General features: G+C 44.0%; 1 protein-coding gene across 2 annotated transcripts in view; it reads left to right on the forward strand.

The window, feature by feature from the left end:
* Positions 1–23228, forward strand: part of LOC113018147 (uncharacterized) — an 87552-nt gene that overhangs the window by 21039 nt on the left and 43285 nt on the right. The window lies entirely within an intron of this gene.

Consider the following 23228-nt stretch of genomic DNA (forward strand, 5'->3'; position numbering starts at 1 on the left):
TGTAAGTTGTGTGCAGCCACGGGCCAGTTGCAGACACACTGCTGGCCCTGTGCTTGCCCAGAACAGTTTCAGCTCTGGCCCCAGATGTCAGCCTAATGTGTACCTTAATCAAGCCATGTAATAACAACACGTGCCGGAACATAATAGTACAAAAGTAACATGACGAAACTCTGTTCAGACAGTGAATGGACTGATTCTTAATAGCGCTTTTCTACTCTGCCGGATTACTCAAAGTGCTCTATACAACATGCCACATTCTCCCAACCACACACACTTTCTCTAAACTGCGTGCTGCCTAACTACATTCATACACATTCACACTCTTGACATGCAGACTGGAGGAGCCAGGGACCGAACCACGAACCTTCCGATCAGTAGGTGACCTGCTCTACCTCTTGACTACAGCCACTCAGTGGTAAACATGAGTAAACCCTCACTAGGCTTTGGATAAAGTGTACACTCACAAACCTGTCAAACCTGCATTTGAAACATTGGCTCCATAACATTATAGTATTGCAGCATGGCATTTGGGTCTTCTAACTAAAATAGGAACATACAGTGGGGCAAAAAAGTATTTAGTCAGCCACCGATTGTGCAAGTTCCCCCACTTAAAATGATGACAGAGGTCAGTAATTTGCACCAGAGGTACACTTCAACTGTGAGAGACAGAATGTGAAAAAAAAAAAATCCATGAATTCACATGGTAGGATTTGTAAAGAATTTATTGGTAAATCAGGGTGGAAAATAAGTATTTGGTCACCTCAAACAAGGAAAATCTCTGGCTCTCACAGACCTGTAACGTCTTCTGTAAGAAGCTTTTCTGTCCCCCACTCGTTACCTGTATGAATGGCACCTGTTTGAACTCATCATCTGTATAAAAGACACCTGTCCACAGCCTCAAACAGTCAGACTCCAAACTCCGCCATGGCCAAGACCAAAGAGCTTTCGAAGGACACCAGGAAAAGTATTGTAGACCTGCACCAGACTGGGAAGAGTGAATCTACAATAGGCAAGCAGCTTGGTGTGAAAAAAATCAACTGTGGGAGCAATCATCAGAAAATGGAAGACATACAAGACCACTGATAATCTCCCTCCATCTGGGGCTCCACGCAAGATCTCATCCCGTGGGGTCAAAATGATCATGAGAACGGTGAGCAAAGATCCCAGAACCACACGGGGGGACCTGGTGAATGACCTGCAGAGAGCTGGGACCAAAGTAACAAAGGTCACCATCAGTAACACACTACAACGGCAGGGAATCAAATCCCGCAGTGCCAGACGTGTTCCGCTGCTGAAGCCAGTGCATGTCCAGGCCCGTCTGAAGTTTGCCAGAGAGCACATGGATGATACAGCAGAGGATTGGGAGAATGTCATGTGGTCAGATGAAACCAAAGTAGAACTTTTTGGTATAAACTCAACTCGTCGTGTTTGGAGGAAGAAGAATACTGAGTTGCATCCCAAGAACACCATACCTACTGTGAAGCATGGGGGTGGAAACATCATGCTATGGGGCTGTTTTTCTGCCAAGGGGACAGGACGACTGATCCGTGTTAAGGACAGAATGAATGGGGCCATGTATCGTGAGATTTTGAGCCAAAACCTCCTTCCATCAGTGAGAACTTTGAAGATGAAACGAGGCTGGGTCTTCCAACATGACAATGATCCAAAACACACCGCCCGGGCAACAAAGGAGTGGCTCCGTAAGAAGCATTTGAAAGTCCTGGAGTGGCCTAGCCAGTCTCCAGACCTCAACCCCATAGAAAATCTGTGGCGGGAGTTGAAAGTCCGTGTTGCTCGGCGACAGCCCCAAAACATCACTGCTCTCGAGAAGATCTGCATGGAGGAATGGGCCAAAATACCAGCTACTGTGTGTGCAAACCTGCTAAAGACCTATAGTAAACGTTTGACCTCTGTTATTGCCAACAAAGGTTATGTTACAAAGTATTGAGTTGTATTTTTGTTATTGACCAAATACTTATTTTCCACCCTGATTTACCAATAAATTCTTTACAAATCCTACCATGTGGATTCATGGATTTTGTTTTTCACATTCTGTCTCTCACAGTTGACGTGTACCTCTGGTGCAAATTACTGACCTCTGTCATCATTTTAGGTGGGGGAACTTGCACAATCGGTGGCTGACTAAATACTTTTTTGCCCCACTGTATGTGATGCAAGTGTTTTGCGAGGTGGTAGCAGTTTGGGGAATTTTAACACCACAAACATGATTAAACACTTACAGAAACACCACGCAAAGGGGGACACGGAATTTAGCCTGGCTTCCAAAGCTAAGCAGAAAAGTGCACCGTATCAAAAAACGCTTTTGGAAAATATTCAGAGACATGAGAAATTCCCTCCGGAAAGCAATAGAGCGAAGCTGATAACGGAGAAAATAGTTGAATTTGTTGTGCTTGATGACCAGCCCCTTTCTGTTGTGGAAAATGATGGTTTTCGACGCTTAATTGAGAGCATTTAGAGCCTCGCTACATGCTGCCAAACTGGCATTTCATCTCGGAGGAAGCTATCCCAGGCAATTACAAACAGGTATGCAAGTTCATCTCAGAAAGTTTGGAAATAATTCTCACGTTAAGCATGACAACTTGTCACGCTGGACGGAGGCCAGCAACCTGAACAGAACCCAAGCGCAGACACACAGAGCGGAGGCAAGAGGGCGTTTTATCACAATTTATTGGTGAATATATAATATGGGTGAAAACACAAGGACGTGGCAAACTGCGGTGTGGAAACGTAGCTATTGCGGCTCCAAATCATTAGGATTAGTAGAGGCTTTGGTTATTGGTCTACTGTTCACAATAGCCTCTGCCTCACAAAGAACTGTACAAAGGCCTTCTTCGTCCAAATTCTGCACTTTCAAAATGGAATTTAACACCTTCCTGACAGACCTTATGAGATGTTCCCAAACACCGCCATGATGGGAACCAGCAGGAGGATTAAAAATCCACTTTATGCCCTTTTGCAGCAGCATCTCATGAATCTGTGCCTGATTCCATCCTTCCACTGCCTCTTTCAACTCACGTTCGCCACCCACAAAGTTTGTACCATTATCCGATCGTATCTCCAATACCTGACCCCGCCTTGATATAAATCGACGGAGCGCATTAATAAAAGAGTCTGTGCTCAAAGATGACAACACCTCTAAATGCACAGCTCTCACTGCCAGGCATGTAAAGATAATTCCATATCTCTTTACTTCACACCTTCCACGCTTAACTTGAAAAGGTACGAAACAATCCACTCCAACCCGAGAAAATGGAGGTTCATCTGGTGAGATGCGATCTTGTGGAAGGTCTGCCATCATCTGATATCCTGATGCTGCATGAAGTCTGCGACACACAATGCATTTAGCCAAAATCCTCCTTATGGCAATGCTTGCACCTGGAACCCAATACCTTTGCCGCAATTCGGACAGCATGTGGTTACGTCCACCATGCCCTATTTTCTGATGTACATGTTGAAGCACCAGGTGAGAAATATGCAGATCCCTGGCTATAATTGCAGGATGCCTTGCATCTTCAGGCATAGCTGCTCTACTAAGCCTACCTCCCACTCTCAACACACCATTCTCAAGCTTAGGATTAAGCCTATAGAGCTCACTACTCTTCTTCACCCTTTCACCCCTCTGCAACCTACTGATCTCATCTGAATATCTCCTCCTTTGACAAAAGCAAGGAACTGCATTCTCTGCCTTGTTAAGTTCTTTTACTGAGAGAAATCCTTTAGCAGCATGGTCCTTGACAGTCTGCAACTCTCTTTTAAGCTTTTCCTCAATATTTTCTTTGGTCACACTAGACTTAAAGCTCTCTTTCAGCTGTTTCTCCTTATTACTAAGTTCCTGCAACAAACCTTTGAATCTAAGAATCCATGCAACCATCCTTTTCAGACGATGCCAAGAAGAAAAATAAGTGATGAACTTCATTGCACCATCTTTGTATTCATTTGCATCAACAGCATTAACTAAAGTGGCCATTTTAATCTCTGGATCATTTATGGAGATCTTTCCAAAATCAAGGTTTACTGGCCAATTAATTTCTGGTTTGGTGAGAAACTTTGGCCCTGACAACCAGGAATCATCCTTCAAAAAGGATTGCACCTTGACTCCCCTAGAAGCCAGATCAGCTGGATTTCATGATGTATTAACATATCTCCACTGAGAAGGTTTGGACACTTTAAGTATCTCGGTCACCCGGTTTGGGACAAATACTTTAAACCTTGAGGTTTCATTTCTAATATACTGCTACATCGAGGTACTATCAGTCCAAAATACTGACTCCTGCAAATGCATTTGCAGCTCTTTTCTCCACATCTTATCCATTCTACTCGCAACCAATGCAGCTGTCAACTCCATGCGAGGAATGGAAGTTTGTTTCAGTGGAGCCACTCTTGCTTTACGCATTATAAACGCACAATGGACTTGATTCTGGGTGCTGGGCAACAACAGGTAAGTGACTGTGCCATAACCCTCCTTGCTTGCATCTGCGAAGTGATGTAACTGAGCAGAAGCTACATCTCCAAAATCAGAAGGTTTAAGGCACCGGTCAACCTTAAAATCTGCAAGAAGGCAAAGATCATTTAGCCAAACTGTCCATTCTTGTTCAACAGTAACTGGCAACACATCATCCCAACCCCAATGACTTCTGCACAGTTTCTGAAGGATCAACTTAGCAGACAGCACCACAGGTGCCAAAAACCCTAATGGGTCGTAGATTGAGCTCATAAGGGACAATATCCCTCTCCATGTGGGAGGTTTGTTTTTAAGTGTGATCTTAAACTTGAATGTATCTGATTGGATACACCACTGTACACCTAGTGCTCTCTCTACTGGCAAAACGTCACTATCCAAACCCAAATCCTTAACGTCCTTGGATCGCTCTTGCTGAGGTATGGCAGCAAGTACTGCCTCCTCTTCAGAACCAACAGAGATAAGGCAATCATCCACATAGAAATTATGTAAAACATTGTTGACAACTTCTAGTCTGAACTGATCTCTGTTATCCTCTGCACATTTCCTCGAGGCACAACTTGTACAACTAGGGGATCAGGTGGCTCCGAACAGGTGTATTTTCGTTCTGTATTCCACCAGATCCTGACTATGATCTCCGACTGGCCACCACAGAAACCTTAACAGATCTGAGTCTTCTCTTTGTACTCTTACCTGATAAAACATGGATTCATTATCTGCCATGAGCACAACAGGCTCTTTACGGAACCTAGGTATGACCCCAACTAGCAAGCTAGTAAGAACTGGGCCTTGCAAAAGCTGTCCATTCAGAGACACTCCCTGCAATGAAGCACCACAATCAAAGACAACTTGCAACTTCTTCTTCTGTGGGTGATGCACCCCATGATGTGGAATGTACCACAACCCTCCATCACAGCGATCCAATTCTTCAGCAGGCACATTCTCTGCATACCCTTTGGAAATGATTTCAGTCATAAAACTGGTGTAATCGACATGAAATGAACCATCCCTAATAAACTTTCGTTTAAGGCTCATAGCTCGCTGTTCTACAGCCTTCCGATTATTTGGCATGTTTACCTGGATGCACCTAAAAGGTAAACCAATGGTGTAATGACCATCAACCAACTTAACAGAGTCCATCACTGACTTCATAAACTGCTGATCTTCTCTAGACAAAGCAAACTGCTCATCCTGAATACATTCTGGAAAGTCAGTCTTCATTTGACGTTCCCACAGCTCATCCAATCTTGCCACGGAAATCCTATTGACACTCACATCAAAAATGTCAGTCTTACAATCCTCTCTGAGAGGACCATTCACTGTCCAACCCAGCAGTTTTTACTGCATAGGGACCTCCATACTGACTTCTAACAACCTCCCATGGCTCTAAAGCCTTGAGCACATTGGTCCCGATCAACAGGTCTACCCCGGAATTTATCTCCAGTATCTTAATATGGCGCAAATGTGGCCATCTATCGAGATCTTCCTGTTGGGGAATATTACGTTGATGAACAGTCATGCTTTTCTGAGTTAATAAGTCAGGTAAGTCACAGTAGTGATCTAAATCCAAACCAGCTACTTCCAAATCTGAAACCACATAGCTACTGACCATTTTCTCCTGACCCATTGTCCGCAAAAGAATGCCAGTTTTCCTTCCTGAAAGATTCAACCTATTCATGAGCCCTTCAGTACAAAATGAAGCTGAGCTCCCAGGATCTAGAAAAGCATAGGTTATCAGTGACTGATTACCTTTCTTGGATTTTACTCTAACTGGTATTACGGATAGAGCACTATTTTGCTCACCGGCCCCAGTAACACCACTGCTTTGCACAGCACATGAAGGACCTTCATCTGGTGGTTCTCTCCCTCCTATAGTTTGCACTGCAACACTTTCCCTCTGCTTGGAGTGGATATGTAAGAGTGTGGGGTGTTTCTGATTACAAACTTTACACAAGAGACGTTTCCTACAGTCCTTGCTTCTGTGCCCAATGTGCAGACAACCAAAACACACCATTCTCTTTCAAAAAAGATAATCTGTCACAGTGCAACTTTCTTTCATATGAAGGACACAAATCCAACATGTGCCCTGCTCCACAAAACAAGCAAACCTTGGTCACAACTGAACCACTCTCTCGCCTCAATGCTGGCTCAATCTTCCCTTCAACCTTGGCCACTGTAGTAGCAAAACTACTCCGCTTAGCCTTAGGGTAAAACTGAGACTTATCATTCCTCGCCTCTTTTCTGATGGCTGTTGGAGGATCCTGTATATCTCCAAACAACGGGTCACTTGCAATCTTAACTTGCCTTTCGACAAACTCAACAACATCGCAAAAAACCACTTTACGTTGAAACCTCTCCTGCAGCTCGCAGACAACATTCCTCCACTTATCCCTGAGCTTATAAGGCAACTTTTTTATAACTGCTTGCATATTAGCAGAGACATCCAACTCATGCAAGGACTCAACGTCTCCCATTGCATTACAACATTGCCTTAATAAAAACCCATATTCCTGCAAAGCCTTCACATCATCAGATTTTATAGGTGGCCATTTACTGACCCTTTCAATGTAGGCAGCAGCAATTTTCAGCGAATTGCCAAAGTTCTCTTGGAGCAAAGATTTAGCTTTAGCATATCCATACTCAGCAGGCATATACTGACAGCTTCTGACCATTTCTCTTGGATGGCCTCTAGTGTATTGCTCGAGAAAATATAAACAATCCTTAGCACTGTGAGTTTGACTCTCCACCATGTGCTCAAAAATTCTCATAAAGGGTTGATATTGCAAAAGATCACCATCAAAGAACTGAATGTCACGCCTTGGTAGCAAAAACAGAGACTGCTGCTCAGCCAATAAAGTTGTAATTTCATTTTGTTTCTTCAAACCAGTAACTAGATGATCATGACCCTCACTACCTTGCACTGTATGTGTAAGAGGTTTTGATTGTGCGTGAGACTGCGACATCATCTGAGTAGTCGAAACTGCACCTGGAAATACTTGTGGCTTCGTCTCTGACTTTTCCAACGAAACGACCTCGGGCTGAAAAGTATTTTTAACCTTGGGCCTTACATCCAATGCCTGCGCTTGATGATCACTTGCATCAACACCCTGATATGGTTGCTCTGGTAACACAGGTTTGAATGTCGGAGCATTGGGATTTAAAACGCCTAAACTCCTCTGTTCTCGCTCTAAGTATGAATTCATACCATCAGACTTAACATTAACAGCACTTGAGACTCGGGACATTTCAGAAGTTTTTAAAACATTCACCTTTGCTGCTGAGGCTGCTATTTCAGTTTCTAAGTCAAGCAGCTCCTTCCTTTTCCTAAGCTGTATTTCTTGTTCTTCCAAAGCATGCTTTTCTTTCAACAACCTCTGTCGAACAAGAGCAGCCATGTCAGCCTCTGCCATTATGCGTGCTGACAAGGCAGATGAAACCATTGAGCTACTGAGTGATGATTTACTTTCCCTACAACTTTTGTTTCCAACATTAGAGACGCTATCACTTGGATTAACATCATCTATCGCAGCACCTTTACCAACATTCCCGATGTGCCTAGAAGCACCAGAACCATTTCCAGTAGGTAATACATCAAAGAAATCAATACCAAGTGGATTTAAATGTGGCAAATCAAGCTCAGACACCTGATTTTTACTCTGAGGGTTTCCCTGCATCATGAAGCCATTTCTTTATCTCTTCCATAAACTCAGTATTATGTGCTCGCACACTTATGAACCAAGCAGTTTGTTTCTCTTGCTCTTCTTGAGGAAGCAAAGGAAGCAAGGTTTCCTGCAGATGAGTTGCCTCAATAAGCAACACAGACAAATTCTCTAACTGAGTCTGAACAGTGGAAACATTATCTTCAGATTGCTTTAATTCTTTAATAATCTTTATGACCTTTTTAACTTTATTAATCTTAGTGTGCCGTTCTGTTTGGAGTCTTTCAATCTGATTCTCCAAAGCCTTAGCAGTCGGTTTCGGCTGTCTTTTCTTTCCATCCACATCACCACATTGTATTAATTGGTGTGTCTCCATTTTTCTTCAAAACATTACAAAATCCAAACGTTGAACTGCACCTATGCCACACAGCTTCATTCGAACACATCAACTTGATGACATTCACTTCACTAAACCCTGGACACACACAATTAACAGGAGCAATATCCCCCACTATCTGCCTATTAAACCTAACTAACTCAACCTAGTCTTCCGTACATACTAGCGGTGGGTATTTATGTACCTCCATACCGTCAGCTGTGAGGAAGACAAACTGTCTTAAACACAAACTGCGGCGGTACTCCCAAGCCAATGGCTTCAGCCGCCTGATGCACAATAACTAGAAAGTAAATCAGTACAACGCCTAGTGCAGCTGTACTGCTGAAACCTAACAGGGGAACAAGACTCCTGAAAGAAATCTGTTTTGTGTAGCCAAAGGCTTAATCTAAAAGTCGCGTGGACAAAGGCAACAGCAAACTATAAAACTCTCATCAATAAACTCATCTATATATGAATAATCCAATAAAACCTACAAACTTTTCTGTTGACAATTTATTACGGCTCTTCCAACCTATGGCCGCGGCAGGCTAAACATGAGGACACAGATGACGCGCAACAATAAACGCATAAAATTCACTTCTGTACCATTTGCTCCTTTATTTCCACATGCAACCGTCCAATATATAAATCAGCACATGGGATTAACTATTAAACAAATGCACAGATTGCACAAACAAACAACTGCAACTCACCAATAACTGCACTAACTACTATGCCAAATTACAACTTGGCCTATGGCATCAATTAGTGCACAAATATACAAAAAACATCAAGTTACAGTCAAAATTAGTGATGTGACGTTCTGTATCGAGGCTTCGAAGCGTGTGTCGAGTAATGGAGGGGGCGTTTCCGCGAAGCGCGTATCGAGGCTTGCTTCATTTATGGGAGGAGCTGAAAATGATGACGTCCGAAGCCTCGCTGCCCGGCTATACCACGTGACTGGTTCAGGAAGCGGTTCGAACTTTGCCGCAAATAATCATTTTCCATACTGCCAGTATAAATATACACAGTATACTGCCATCACTACAATATACATGTTTTACACACTCCTTTTGTTGTTGACATTTACAGGCTGTGTGCAAAATGCCACACTCTTCAAATTCATGCCAACTAATATTTTTACGTCCAGTAGGTGTCCTACTAGAGCAAATGAAGCTTCAAGAAGCTTCGCGTTGGGGTGAACCAATTGGATGAAAAGCTTCAGTGCTTCATGAGGCTTCATCTGCCCATCACTAGTCAAAATACATCAAAATCATTCAAGCTGCGCTCAACAGAAAGTTTTGCCTCATGCTCACCCCACCTTTCTGCTCATCAACATCAGGTGCTGTGAACAGGTGAGTGCAACCACATTTATCATCTACCACACCCATGAGACACGCCCCACACCCGTGCACCAATACAGTGAGTCCATTTAAACCAACCCACTTAGTCAGAAGGGAACAACTCATGTGGCTCCTACAGTAGCCGTGGCATGAACGTGAGGACAACTGGATCTAGCCAGTTAAGTATTGGTCACACTGGGGAGAGAGGAGAGTGGAGTTAGAGCTGGGTTGAAGTGAATTACCAGAGAGGGTAAGTATGACAGTCTTTTCAGCTTACTTGCAGGAGGTGGAGGTGTGGTATCGAGGGGGAGGTGAAACGGCTGACCTGGGGTTCGTTGGATCCAAAGTGGTGAGTGAGCAGAAGGGCAGGCAGGTGAGGTTTGGAGATATTTCCCAGTGAGGTGGAAAGGAGCTGAGATCCAAGTGGTGAGCAGCAGTCGACACTGGAGAATAGGTCCTGAAGCACAAGAAACAGCGTGAGTCAAACAAGCCGGTTACCAACATCAGGTAGCTGCCGAACTGGCAGGGAGGAGATGACAGCGCAGAGCTTAAATCCCTCTTTGGCCTGATTGCCCCAATTAGCTCCAGATGCGTGAAGCTGAGAAAGTCCTGCCCACGGGCGGAGCCAAGGATGCTCTGGCACTGATGGAAAATCCCAGCTGCTCACCCAGACCATGACACAACTGATATCTGGAGCTCGGACGTTTGTCCGTTGTCCCTGCTAAGCCTGACTGTACACTGGATAGACTCGAGTTTTACAATGCAAAAAGCAGTGTTGCAGGCCAAAGAGTTTCGTGGTTCACACAGGAGAGTCCATCGCTGCAGCTATGGAGGAAATGTTAAATGCGTGGAAAATTCCGAAGAATAAAGTCCACGTTGTTTTGTTTTTTTTAGGGTTTGGAGAGGAATTGCTTTGTCTGCTAAAATTGCACCTTTTGTCAGTACCAAAGGGGTTTTCGAATTTGCAAAGTTGCACTTTTATTTACTTGAATTTTACTTTAAATACTTCGACATTTAAAGCTCTGCATAAAGTTGCACTTTTATTTAGATGAATGTTACTTTAAATACTTCTAGATTTAAAGTTCTGCATAATGTTGCACTTTTATTTACTTGAATTTTACTTTAAATACTTCGACATTTAAAGCTCTGCATAAAGTTGCACTTTTATTTAGATGAATGTTACTTTAAATACTTCTAGATTTAAAGTTCTGCATAATGTTGCGCACTTTCAGGATGGATGTTTTGATAGTGGTGACAGCTAAACAGTGCTAAAGTTTAAATGAAGAGATATGCATTGTTGAAGTGAGCAATATTTTGGGTGCAGTCTTTTTCTTGCATGCAAGTATAAGAGAATAGCTTTAGTGTGTTGTCTTTTTAAATTTGACTTTGAACTTATACAAAAACAGTTTAAAAAATAGATATATTGGATTAATATCGGTATCGGCAGATATCCAAATTTATGATATCGGTATCGGACATAAAAAAGTGGTATCGTGCCATCTCTAATTTATACACAAGCACTCATATATATTCAAATAATTTTTAAAAAGTGTTCATTTACCTGTTACTACCACACACCAAATCCAGTCGTTGGTACTTCCTGGCTTGTGTAGCCACGAGGTAACAAAAGCTCAACACTGCGCCTAGCATCCTGGAGCACTTCTGTTGTGTTTTTTATGTGTTCTAGAGTTTGTACGTCCTTCTGAGTTTGTACGCGTTTTAGAGTTTGCACGTGTGTTGGAGTTTGTACGTGTGTTGGAGTTTGTACGTGTGTTGGAGTTTGTACGTGTGTTGGAGTTTGTACGTGTTTTGGAGTTTGTCTCTAGGGGCCACCGTAAATTTACTTTTATTTATTCACTCCACATAAAATGTAATAAATAAATCATATAATAGAAAAACCAACTATTTACATTTCAACTTTTGACTATTTAAAATTTCAGCTTTTTCCTTTCAAACTAATTTAAAGTGAAACAACACAAAACACTGCAAACCACAACACAATTAAATATAAATTAAAATGAGTCACGTGATGGAGCGTTTGGGAATGGCCGCGCCATAGAGAGTCTCTGACCCCCGTCGACCCTACATTAGTTTTAAAACAAGGTAAACGCTCCCAAATAATATATTTCCTCACTGCGGTGACTTGCTAGATCAGTGTCCTCGAACTTATTGAGAGACATGGCCACAGGAACTAAGAAGAAGAGCGTGCAAACCCGGATCTCCACGGTGGCAGCGGGGGAAAGTAATGCTAGCAGTGCCAAGGTTAGCCCTGCTAGCCAAGAAGAAGGGCCAAAGATGGATATAAGCGGCCTGTTTGCCGAAATGACTAAGCTTGGAACTATCCTAACTAGTGCTGCGGCCGATGTATCTCACATTAAGTCAGATATGGTGGAACTTAAAAACGCTATAAGTGCAATCCAAATACGGATGACCGAAGCTGAGGGCCGCATTTCAGATGTGGAAGACAAAATGAGGAGCATAACAGAAGATAATGGCAAAAACGCTAAAAAGCTTGAACAACTTTGGGCCCGAGTAGACGACCAGGAAAACAGAAACCGCAGAAAGAATGTTCGGCTTATCGGTCTGGAAGAGGGTCTGGAAAGTGGTGGCAGCATAAATGATTATGTGATGAAGATACTCGCGGATGGCCTAGGTCTACGAGGGGAGGAATATGAGCTGGAAAGATGCCACAGAAGTACAAGACCACGCCTGGGACCTGGTCAGCCACCTCGAATCGTGCTGGTGAGATTTCTCCGTTACACTGCACGACAAAAAGTTATCATGACCGCTAAACAGAAGAAAGGAATACTGTGGGAGAACTGTCATTTGTCATTTTATGAAGATATGACCGCGGAGTGAGCGGCGCAGAGGAAGCTTTTCTCCCCAGTAATGAAGAAGCTATGGCAGCATTAGATAAAGCACACTCTGGCACATCCAGCAAAACTTCGATTAACATGGAAAGGCCAGCAGAAGAGCTTTGACAGCGTTGAGGAGGCAGAGAAATTCGTGCGTGAGAACTTTCTGGAAGTGGTGGAGTAAGGGGTTAATAAGCTAAATTACGTGCATGGGAGCGCATCGTTAATAATTTCATAAGACGGGGGCGGGCTCCCTGGGGTGTCGACGGGACAGCAGGAGGACAGCAGTTCACTGTCCACGGGACCATCACGGACCAGAGACAGTTTTGCCCACGGGGGTTTTGCGCTGTCATGTTCCTTTTTTGGACGGCGCTATTTCTTTTTTTATGTTCGTTGTTTTTTGTTTTTTATTTTTTTGGTAGAGATTCTATAGGTGAGGTACTGTTCTTGTTTAAACTTATGTTCTGGTTCAAGCAGGGTTATCAGCACAGGTTAAATGGTTATGGGTTGGAAGATATAAGGCTTATAGATACCTTAACATGGCATAGTCATGGGGAATGTGGACGTTAATATTGTGTCATGGAATATAAATGGCTGTGGCACACCAGTCAAAAGAAAAAAAGTGCTTAGCTACTTCAAGTCTCATAATGCTGATATTGCATACATCCAGGAGACGCATTTTGCGAATGAAAATGAAGCATTGAAATTAAAAAGGGATTGGATTGGGAAAGTATTTCATAACTCAAGATCAAGCAAGAGTCGTGGTGTCATGGTACTCATTAATAAAAGACTAAACTTTGTATTATTGAAGGAAAGCCGGGATGAAGACGGGCGAGTGTTGGCTCTGCAGGCTCTCATTAATGGAGTTCAGGTTGTTCTGTGCAATATTTACGCCCCAAATAGGGATGAACCTAATTTTATGGATGAGGTTAACAAGATGCTAGGGAACATGAAGGGCCAGATCTTGTTAGGTGGAGACTTTAATAATGTGATGGATGAATATATTGATAGAAGTGCCATTAATGCAACTTCAAGTACTAGAACTGGGACAGCGATAGATGCTTTAAAAGAAGATCTCAGTGTGGTAGATATTTGGAGGCTTGTTCACCCTATGGAAAGAGAATACACCTTTTACTCTCATTTGCATAAGACATATTCCCGAATAGATTATTTTTTGATTTCTAAATCATGTGTCAATTTAGTAGTAAACTGTGACATTGGTGTGATTGCTTTAACAGATCACGCACCAGTAGAATTGCACATAAATCTAAATGTCGAAAAGAACAGAACGGGTAGGTGGAGACTAAACTCAAGCATATTGCAGGACGAAAAATTTGTATCAACCCTAAAAGAGGATATAAGATATTTTTTAGAGGTGAATGTTGGATCTACGGACAGGCTGGCTATTGTATGGGATGCTTTGAAGGCATTTATTCGTGGAAAGTGCATAGGCTATAGTTCTAAGAAAAATAGAGAAGATAAGGAAAAGATAAGAACTTTGGAGGAAAATATAAGTAAATTGGAAAAACAATTAGCAGGAAAATTTGATGATAATAAATTTAAAGAGATTTGCCAGCTTAAATATGATCTTCATAAAATTTATAACAAAAAAGCAGAGTATGCCCTCTTTCGTCTTAAAACTAATTTCTATGAGAATGGTGAGAAGACAGGCAGGCTATTAGCCAGACAACTTAAGCAAATGGACAATCAGAATGTTATTACGGCAGTTAAAAAGGATGATAAATTAGTTACATCTTCTTCAGAGATTAACACAATTTTTCAAATATTTTATCAAGATTTATACACGTCCGATAACAAAGTAAGTATGGATCTGCTGAGTCCATACTTTGATAAAATGAAAATACCAAAAATCTCACAAGAGGGTAGGGACAAATTGGAAACTCCACTAACTGAGGTAGAAGTAAAAGAAGCTATCCGTGCAATGAAAGCTGGGAAGTCACCAGGAATAGATGGATTCCCAGCAGAATTTTACCATAAATTTATAGATTTGATATGTCCTTAGAGAGATAATCCCATACAGCTTATGACAAAATTTGATCCGAAGTGATTGATGGCCCTAATCACGACCTTTTGACCCCCCGCCCCTCCCCTCCGTGGGAAACCCCCGCGTGACGAATCGTATCCTGAGAAAGGGGGGCGGACCCCGGAAGCGCGCCATCTGTTGCTAACCGTAACGAATTGCACCCCGAGAAAGGGGGGCGAACCCCCGGAAGCGCGCCATCTGTTGCTAACCGTAACGAATTGCACCCCGAGAAAGGAGGGGTGAACCCCCGGAAGAGCGCCATCTGTTGATGTGAAAAAAAAAGTTTTTAGTGGGAGGGACTGCAGCGAGGGAGGAGAATAAAAACCAGAGAGAGGAGTCCCGTCACAATTTCAAAGTCTCACACACAAGATGGATTCTTTCCTTCTGCAGCCCTCCAGCGGTCCTGTTTACTTGGACGGTGAAGAAATCTGCTCTCCCGCAGAACCCTCGAGCATGGGCGGCAGCAGCAGCGAGTGGGCCTCGTCGATTGTCAGCGATACGCCGGTGTCTGTCTACAGTACCAGACCCGAAGCAACCGACACTCCGCGGAAAGAAGGAAGAAGTAAGAACGTCTTCATGTTCCGCAGCCAAATTCCAGCACCGAGAAACTTGCGAGGAGAATGGACTCTGCCTGCTGAGGGTTGTGGAAAGTGGGGCTACATATTCAAATATGAATCGGGGGAGCTCTGGTTTTATCAGTTGAACGAAGGAGAAAGCTTGACGGAATCGAGCAGCATTGTGAAGCTGACTCCCAATGACTGGGCCGTGCTGAAGCTGCTGGTTGCGATGGCTATCGGAGAGGCAAATGAGGATTTCCCCATTCCTGAAGAGGAAGATGTTGCCGCTAAAAGACCCCGGAGAGAGGTAGATTCTCCTCCCCCTCCTCCTCCTTCTCCTTCCGTCTTCGGTGATGAAGAAGAGCATGATGCTGCTGATGATGAAGAAGAGCATGATGCTGCTGATGATGAAAAAGATCCTCCTTCTGACTCGTCTGATGAAAAAGAGGATACTGCTGCTGAGAATGATGAGGATAAAGAAAAGACCCCCTCTGTAGAGGATGTTTCCTCCCCTGATGAATCAGCTGATGATGATGATGATGATGATGATCATCCTCTCGACACAGTTACAGAAGAAGAAGAAGAAGAAGAAGAAGAAGAAGATGAGCCCCTGGCCGAAAAACTTCCAGAAGAAGAGCCCCCAGCTCCAGAAATAAAAGAGGAGAAAGCAGCTCCTGAGAAAAAAGAAGCTATTCCCCCAGCTCCAGAAATAAAAGAGGAGAAAGCAGCCGCTGAGAATAAAGAAAACATTCCCCCGTCTCCAGAAAAAGCTACGGAAGAAGAAATAGAAGCTATTCCCCCTCCCCCGCCGCGAAACGGAGGCATACGCTTCAATGATGACCAGCTGATCAAGACTAAAACAATCTTGTCAACCGTCTGGTCTTCAGGAACCACAGCTACGGGGAGATGGAGAATGAGAGCAAGTCTGCGTTCGACTGACGAGTCTGATGCCCCTGACATTTTTGTCATGGAAAAATTCAACCCCGACTGCGGATTATTTCGCAGCATGATGGTTATACCAGCCAAAGAGTGGGTCGTAAGAATGCTGCAAGTGAGGAAGGATATTACAATTCTTTTTCAAACTTGCCGCTGCTGGAGGGATGCCGTAGGAGTAAGGAAATGTCTCAACTTCTGAAAATCCCCGCCCCTCCCGGACCACGCCCCCCTTCCTTCTGTTTTAAAAGTCCGATCAAAAAGCCTTTTTTAGCTCAGAGAGAGAGATGGACTCTGCACCCCTGCTTCGCGATGAGGAGACCTGCTCCACCGATTGTTTTTCTGACGAGGGCGAGGTGGTACCCGACACTCCCGGTTACTGGCCTCTGAAGCGCCTGAGGCGGCAGCAGCATACCGACGAGATGGACAGCTGGGCGTCTTCTTTATTCATCGACACTGTGAAAACTGCTGTCTATCATCTGGTCAACTTGGTGATAAACAAGCACCGCACCGACGAATGTAATGGATGTAAGATAGACCATCCCAGCCAGAGACAACACGAGTGTCTGCAAATTCTGGAGGATGATTTTTATTCCGACAATTATTATAACATCAGAAAGAAACTGCTCACTCCTCGCTTTGTCCCATCCATTCAACGTTTGTTGATTGCTCGCAACATCAAAACTGAGGATGTTAAAGTCGGGATGGTTGCGGAGACCTTGCTTCATGAGCTGAAATCGGTGAGGAAAGTCTTTGACGCCATCACAGACGCTTATGACAATTTGGTGGGGCAAGATGTGGTTAAAATCGGGGAACTCCGTTTGGTTACGGAGTTTTACAAAGGTTGCTGATTCTTTTCCTGCATGCTTCCTATATTTAACCTTGTTTTTTAAACCATGTATTCTGTTTCTTTTTTAAAAAAAAAAAAAAATCCTACCTCATTTTTAATCGTGTATTCTGTTTTTTTTAAAATCCTACCTCATTTTTTAATCGTGTATGCTTTAAAAAAAAAAAGTATCCTGTTTGTTTGTAACCATTTAACACGTTTACCTCATGTTTTTTAAAAAAAGAAGAAAAAAGAGTTTTTGTAACCGTTTGACTCTATAACTGTGTTTTATCTCAGGGTTTTGAATAAAAGCGTATTCTGTTTCTTTTAAAAAAAAAAAAAACCTAACTCGTTTTTAATTCTGCTTTATTTTAATCATGTATTCTGTTTCTTTTTAAAAAACTACCTCGTTTTTTAATCGTGTATGCTTTAAAAAAAAAGTATCCTGTTTGTAACCTTTTAACATGTTTACCTCATGTTTTTTAAAAAAAGAAAAAATAGTTTTTGTAACCGTTTGACTCTATAACTGTGTTTTATCTCAGGGTTTTGAATAAAAATGTATTCCTGTTTTTTTTTTTCGCATGTTAAACCTTCTGGTTTTGAATTTTAAAAAAAAAAGAGTTTTTGTATTCTATAACTGTGTTTTATCTCAGGGTTTTGAATAAAAATGTATCCCTGTTTTTTGCATGTTAAACCCTCTGGTTTTGAATAAAAAATATTTAAAAAGCATTCATCTCTGGTTTTTGAATATTGTATTCCTGTTTTCTGCACATTAAGCCCTCTGGTTTTTGAATAAAATAATAAAAGCCGACTCCTGCGACGTTATAACGCAGACGAGCTTTTTATCAGAAGACGAGATGGCCGAGAAAAGTGAGATGAAAAAAGTGTATTATGACCCGCATCACCCAGGTAGTTTCGGAGGAGTAAATAGACTCCGACGCGCTTTAGAAGATGAAACTGGTAAAAAAGTTGATATCCGCAAGGTGCAGAATTTTTTATCCGAGCAGGACGCCTATACTCTGCACAAGCCGGCGCGAGTAAGATTTAAGAGAAATAGAGTGTTTGTGACCAAACCCCTGAAGCAGCTTCAGGCCGACCTGTGCGACATGAGACAGCTGTCTGAATACAACGACGGATTCAATTATTTATTAACCGTCATAGACGTATTTTCAAAAAAGGCTTACGCCCGCCCCCTGAAAAAGAAGACGGGTTCTGAAGTGACTGAAGCTTTCGAATCTGTGTTGAGAGAGAGTGAAATACCGGAAAATTTACAGACCGATGCGGGAAAAGAGTTTTTCAACAAGAGTTTTCAAGCTCTGATGAAAAATCACAGTATATCCCATTTTGCTACCGCCAGCGATCTAAAGGCCTCGGTGGTGGAGAGATTTAACCGCACTCTGAAAACGAGGATGTGGAGATATTTCACCGCGCGCAATACCAGACGCTATCTGGAGGTGTTGCCAGACCTGTTAGAAGGATATAACCGCAGTTATCACAGCAGCATTAAAATGGCACCTGCCGAGGTGCGCCCCGAGAACGCGGATCAGGTGTTTCGCAACTTGTATGGAAACACACCCGCCCGTCCTAAAATAAAGTTGAAATTTAAGAAGGCGGATCTGGTGAGGATATCCAAATTGAGAGGAGTATTTGATAAAAAATACGAACAGAGTTTCACGGACGAAATCTTTACTGTGATCAGGGTCCTTCACCGATCGCCACCTGTGTATAAATTACAAGATTATGACGGGGACCCCATTGATGGGTCGTTTTATGAGCCCGAGCTGCAGAAAGTGAAACTGACCGAGGACAAAGCGTTTCATGTGGAGAAGATTTTAAAGCGGCGCACAGTCAGAGGGGAAAAACAGGTTTTTGTCAAGTGGAAAAACTGGCCGGATAAATTCAACAGCTGGGTGAAAGCCTCGGAAGTGGTAGGCGTATAAAAAAAGAGACCCCTCGCATCATTCGGTTCATTTTTTTGAAATTCATCATGCAGTCTGAAGGGTTTTACGTGACCCTGCCTTCCAACGCCAGCAAGGGCTTATTTAAAGATAACACCAGCGGCTGCTACACGGTAGATCTGGCCAAACCCCTCGAGCTGACCGGAGAATGGAGCGTGGGCTTATGCGAATTCATTTACCCGCGCACATGGTACAATCTACCGCCGGACGCCTCCTACTTGGAGCTGATGCGGACGACGGAGGAAGATCAGCCCCTGGTGATTTTAAAATTCGGCAGGGGAGGTCATTACGGACGCGTTAAAGATCTATTGGATCACCTGGTGCCGGCGATCCAAAAGTACGACCCGTCCTTCGAGGCTTCGTTCAACAACATCACCAAACGTCTGGATATCAAAGGAGTCGGGAGCCATAAAATAAAGGTCTTCCCTCCTCTGGCTTACATGCTGGGATTGAAAACGAACGAGTGGTGGACTCTGTCAAAGCGCTCTACTCCGTATCCGTGCGATATGAACGCGGGCGTATATAACCTGTTTCTCTACACCGACATCGTTCAGTACCAGCCGGTCGGTGACAGTTACTCACCGTTGCTCAGCGTCCTTAACGTGAAAGGCGATTACGGAGACGTGATCAGCATCAGACATAACACTGTCCATTACTTGCGCGTTTCTAAAAAATACATTAAAACCATACGCGTAGAAATTAAAACGGACCGCGACAGATTCGTGGATTTTGTTTACGGGAAAACGATAGTCAAGCTGCACTTTAAACCGGCTTGACAAATGGCTGCGCGTCTCCCGCAGGACCCTCACCGTTTTGTGAGGTATTATGAGGGGCAGGTGGGAGGTTCCCTTCCGGGTTTTTACGGAGCGCCCGTGATGTACGGCAGAGGGATAGGATCCATCTTCTCCAGACTGTTTCGTTTCGTGTCTCCTCTCTTCAAATCCGGGTTCGCCGTAGCTAAACCTCACCTGAAAACGGCCGCAACCAATATCGCTACAGACGCTGTGAAAAGAGTGATGGGTAAGCTGACAGAGCCTCGCCAGGAGGGGGCGGGGGGTATGATGGTCCTCTCCCGCAGGAAGAGGAAACGCCCTCCGGGCGAGCGGATTAAAAATAAAAGCGTCGGAGTAAAAAGTAAATCAGTTAAGGCTGGCAGCGGGAAGAGAAGGAAGCCCCAGAGGAGCTCTGACATATTTTAGAAGAAAATAAATAAATAAAAAATGTCTCTCTTACACAAGAAATCTGCCGAATGCACCCTTGCCGAACTGGATCTATTTTCGGCTCCCATGACCCAGCTATCCATAGAGGATAAAAAATATCAAGAATGTCAGCCCCTCTCTGCTTTGAACGACAACTCACCCATCGAATTTTTCATCCCCGGAGACGGGGAAAAGTATCTCGATCTGAACGACACCATGCTCCATCTGAGAGTGAAAATTACGGAAAGGGACGGGAGCAACATCCCACCCGACGCGGGGGTAGCCCTCATCAATTATCCTCTCAACACAATTTTCAGTCAGTGCGACGTTATTCTGGGGGATCGATTGATTTCGCAGTCCAGCGCCACCCATCCTTACAGGGCCATGATCGAGACGCTGCTCAACTTTTCAGAAGACACTCTAAAGAGTCAATTCAGCGCCGGTCTGTTTTACAAAGACACTGCTGGAGACATGGATTCTATAGTTATAAGCAACGGGCCGAACAGAGGGATAAAACAGAGAGCCGTTTTCACGGCAGAGTCGCGAGAAGTGGACCTGCTGGGTCCCCTCCACGCAGATATTTTCTTCTGCGAGAGGCTCCTGCTGAACTCTGTGGATTTGAGAATTAAATTGATACGCAACAGCGATGCCTTCAGTCTGATGGGAACTCGGGATTCGCAGTTTGCTCTGAAAATAACTTCGGCCTCGCTGTTTGTTAAAAAGGTCACTGTCTCGCCGGCCGTCAGGCTGGGGCACGCCGCGGCCCTGATGAAAGGAAACGCCCTCTATCCTCTTTCGCGCGTTTCTGTGAAAACCTACTCCATCCCTGAAAATTCCAGGATCTGCAACCAAGAGAATCTCTTTCTGGGAGCCATGCCCAAATACGTGGTCCTGGGCATGGTTCATCACGACGCCTTCACCGGGAGGAGGGATCTGTCGCCTTTCAACTTTAGACACAACGATGTAGAGTATCTGGCGTTGTGTCAGGACGGCAGGCAGGTGCCCGCCAAAGCTTTCCAGCCACAGTTTGACCGCGGAAATTCGGTCAGGGAGTTTTATCACATGTTTTCCGCCACGGGGAGACACCTCAAAGATTTACCTCTGAGCATCGATCGCCGGGAATTTAATGAAGGGTACGCCCTTTTTGCCTTTAATCTGGAACCCAGCGAGGATGCTGACGCCCTGTCTCCCGTCTCCAACGGGAATTTGAGGCTGGAGATGAGATTCAGAGTTCCTCTACCTCAAACCACAACTCTCATAGTGTACGCCTGCTACGATTCAATTCTGGAGATTGACTCTAAAAGACAGGTGCTGGTGGATTATTACTAAAATATACACACATGGATAACCTTCAGCTGGAGCACATTCTACATCGCGCCTTGGGAGACGTTTTCTGCGGGGTTTGGGCCTCGGACCAGCTGGCCTTTTTGAGGCGCGACTTTAAACCCCCCGCCTACTTTATAGTAAACACTCACCCCTCGCACTTGAGGGGAGAACACTGGCTGGCTCTGACTCTGGAAAAGGACGGCTCCTCCACTTTTTTTGACTCTTACGGATTCCCTCCCGACTTTGCTCACTATCCCTCGGTCATCTCAGAGTTTCTGGAAGGCCGCTCTGACAAAATACTCTATCACGATCGTCAACTTCAGCACCCTATGTCTGTCGTTTGCGGGCAACATTGCATTTTTTATCTATGTCACAAGGCTCAGGGGTTATCCGTCGGTAAAATACTTTCTCTGTACTATAACGATGTGTTTAAAAATGATGACATGGTGTCTGACTTTCTGAAAGGACGCTGCCCCGCTCGCTCTCGCAGAGGTCATCACGTGGCGTGCTCCTTACAAAAGTTTAAAGATGTGTGTATCGAATAAAGAAACGTAAACAAAAAAAAAGATGGTTGCAGCGTTTTTTTATTTTATTTCATTTGTAAACAAAAAAACATTTGATTTTACATAGAGGTCCAGGTCGGGGAAAGCGTTATTTTGACCCGAGAAGGTTTTCTCCCCCTTCGCGCAGGTGTCTGTCCTTCCTCCTCCTCCACAGATTTAAGACGCGCATACTGATCGCGAGCTATACGGTTATGTATTGAGGATGAGGGTATGTTTGTTTCGACCAAAGTAGTTAAAAACGCGTTCCATCCTTTCGGTCGCGTTTGGTTTTTACTTTTAAAAGAGAGGGAGAGGTTTTTAAATAGATCGATCATGTGCGAACCCCGCACCGCATCCCCCTTGTAAACAAATTCACCCCTCTTTGTCCATCCTCCTCCACCCTCAGGTAATTTCTGCATAATGTAGCGGGCGTTTTTGCGATCTCGAGGGGGTAAGGATTTTAATACTTCTTCCATCATTTCATCATCCTCCTCTCTGGGCCGCTGCACTTGTTGCTGCACTTGTTGCTGCACCTGCTGCTGTTGCACCTGCTGCTGCTGCACCTGCTGCTGCGCCTCCTCTGGCGGGAGCTGGAAAGTCAGCCTACTCTCCTCGTCCCGGTCCTGTTTAGAGAGTGTGAGATATCTCCGCAGCAGAGACTCGTATCTTTTGATTTTTTCATACGATTTTAGCCGCGGATCCTCCAGTATGGCTTTCATCTTTTCGTCCAAATCGTCTTTGGCAGTTTCTCTGACGGTAGGCTCGGTGGGTCGGGTCAGTTTTTTCAACTCGTGAGAGGGAACGAGAATCATTTTTTTAAACATCTCAGCGTTTTTGAAATATTCCTCCCAGTAGGTTCCCTAGAATGGGTACGGCTGCGGACAGCAGAGGGAAAAGAAACCCTCCCGTTTGTTTCTTTAAAACTTGACGCTTACGGTTTAAACTCGTTTTCTTGTCGGCCAGCAGCCTGATGATCTTTTTCTGGCGTTTCAGTTTTTGGTATTGAGGAGCGGAAAGAGGTATGTTTCCCTTTAAAAGATTTAAAGCTATCTCGCACAGCGCCTGGAGGAAATCCGGGGAGCTGTGAGCGAGAATGTCTTTGCGTTTCTGCGGCGACGCGTGGTACAGAG

Source organism: Astatotilapia calliptera, unplaced genomic scaffold (genome assembly GCF_900246225.1).
Source record: "Astatotilapia calliptera unplaced genomic scaffold, fAstCal1.2 U_scaffold_45, whole genome shotgun sequence".
Taxonomy (NCBI): Eukaryota; Metazoa; Chordata; class Actinopteri; order Cichliformes; family Cichlidae; genus Astatotilapia; species Astatotilapia calliptera.